Source organism: Durio zibethinus, unplaced genomic scaffold (assembly GCF_047325235.1).
Source record: "Durio zibethinus cultivar Kanyao isolate XHJ-2024 unplaced genomic scaffold, ASM4732523v1 HiC_scaffold_3, whole genome shotgun sequence".
Taxonomy (NCBI): domain Eukaryota; kingdom Viridiplantae; phylum Streptophyta; class Magnoliopsida; order Malvales; family Malvaceae; genus Durio; species Durio zibethinus.
The window spans coordinates 6,972,134-6,974,633 of NW_028323044.1; positions in this window are offsets into that span (position 1 = coordinate 6,972,134).

Below are 2,500 nucleotides of genomic sequence, written 5' to 3' on the forward strand. Positions count from 1 at the left end.
ACACGCTCGGCCCTGGTGCGGTCGGTTGCCTCGAGCACCATCGGCACACGCTGGGCCCTGGTGCGGCAGGTTACCTCGACCACCATCGGCACACGCTGGGCCCTGGTGCGGGCGCTTGCCTCGACCACCATCGGCACACGCTCGGCCCTGGTGCGGTCGGTTGCCTCGAGCACCATCGGCACACGCTGGGCCCTGGTGCGGGCGCTTGCCTCGACCACCATCGGCACACGCTGGGCCCTGGTGCGGGCGCTTGCCTCGACCACCATCGGCACACGCTGGGCCCTGGTGCGGCAGGTTGCCTCGAGCACCATCGGCACACGCTGGGCCCTGGTGCGGTCGGTTGCCTCGAGCACCATCGGCACACGCTGGGCCCTGGTGCGGGCGCTTGCCTCGACCACCATCGGCACACGCTGGGCCCTGGTGCGGCAGGTTGCCTCGAGCACCATCGGCACACGCTGGGCCCTGGTGCGGTCGGTTGCCTCGATCACCATCGGCACACGCTGGGCCCTGGTGCGGGCGGTTGCCTCGACCACCATCGGCACACGCTGGGCCCTGGTGCGGCAGCTTGCCTCGAGCACCATCGGCACACGCTCGGCCCTGGTGCGGTCGGTTGCCTCGAGCACCATCGGCACACGCTGGGCCCTGGTGCGCCAGGTTGCCTCGACCACCATCGGCAGCCTCGACCACCATCGGCACACGCTGGGCCCTGGTGCGGGCGCTTGCCTCGACCACCATCGGCACACGCTCCGCCCTGGTGCGGTCGGTTGCCTCGAGCACCATCGGCACACGCTGGGCCCTGGTGCGGCAGGTTGCCTCGACCACCATCGGCACACGCTGGGCCCTGGTGCGGGCGGTTGCCTCGACCACCATCGGCACACGCTGGGCCCTGGTGCGGGCGCTTGCCTCGACCACCATCGGCACACGCTGGGCCCTGGTGCGGGCGCTTGCCTCGACCACCATCGGCACACGCTGGGCCCTGGTGCGGCAGGTTGCCTCGAGCACCATCGGCACACGCTGGGCCCTGGTGCGGTCGGTTGCCTCGACCACCATCGGCACACGCTGGGCCCTGGTGCGGGCGCTTGCCTCGACCACCATCGGCACACGCTGGGCCCTGGTGCGGCAGGTTGCCTCGAGCACCATCGGCACACGCTGGGCCCTGGTGCGGCAGGTTGCCTCGAGCACCATCGGCACACGTTGGGCCCTGGTGCGGTCGGTTGCCTCGATCACCATCGGCACACGCTGGGCCCTGGTGCGGGCGCTTGCCTCGACCACCATCGGCACACGCTGGGCCCTGGTGCGGCAGCTTGCCTCGAGCACCATCGGCACACGCTCGGCCCTGGTGCGGTCGGTTGCCTCGAGCACCATCGGCACACGTTGGGCCCTGGTGCGGCAGGTTGCCTCGACCACCATCGGCAGCCTCGACCACCATCGGCACACGCTGGGCCCTGGTGCGGGCGCTTGCCTCGACCACCATCGGCACACGCTGGGCCCTGGTGCGGTCGGTTGCCTCGAGCACCATCGGCACACGCTGGGCCCTGGTGCGGCAGGTTGCCTCGACCACCATCGGCACACGCTGGGCCCTGGTGCGGGCGGTTGCCTCGACCACCATCGGCACACGCTGGGCCCTGGTGCGGGCGCTTGCCTCGAGCACCATCGGCACACGCTGGGCCCTGGTGCGGGCGGTTGCCTCGAGCACCATCGGCACACGCTGGGCCCTGGTGGGTTTAGGCACATCTTCAAATTTCTGCCGTGCCAATGCCATTTTTATGGCTTGTAAATTCATACAATGGTCCCCTAAGCCTTCACGTGAAGTTTCGTTGGAAGATGACTCGTTTTCTATTTTTCACGATTTTCGAAACTTTTTGCGGTTCGGGATTTTTTAAAATTTTTTTATAAGGATTTTTGGCCCCAAATTTTGTAGGCATGATCCTTCTATTTTTGTTGGCATGCACAAAAAAATTCAGCTAAAAACTCGAAGTAGAGAAGATTTTGTGACCGTTTGAAAAAAGTGTCCCCATTTCAGACACTTTAACGGCTACTGGTAGCAAACCTGTAAAATCTCAAATGCTCTTTAAGGGGGTGTGAATTCTCAGAGGTTTGATGAGGGATAGGGGGCCAACACAAGGCCAAGTACCAGCACCAATCGCACATCATGTGCGCACACCCCCCCGGCCCCCCTCCCAATCGCCGGAACCCCAATGCCGCCGGTCAGGTTCTCCGGCGGTACTCCGGCGGTACTCCGGCGATGCTCCGGCGATGCTCCGGCGATGCTGTCCCGAGTGAAAAAAATGCGGCACCAGCACATGCTGGAGCCAAGCATGGGCACCGTGGCTCAAAATCGAACTTCGGCCAAGGCCTCGACCATCAATGGCACATGATGACGCATGGTGATGGCACATGCATCGACCATCATCGGCATAGGCTGCCCTTCGGTACGGGCACTTGCCTCGACCGCCATCGGCACAAGCTGGGCCCTGGTGTGGGTTGTTGCCTCGATCAC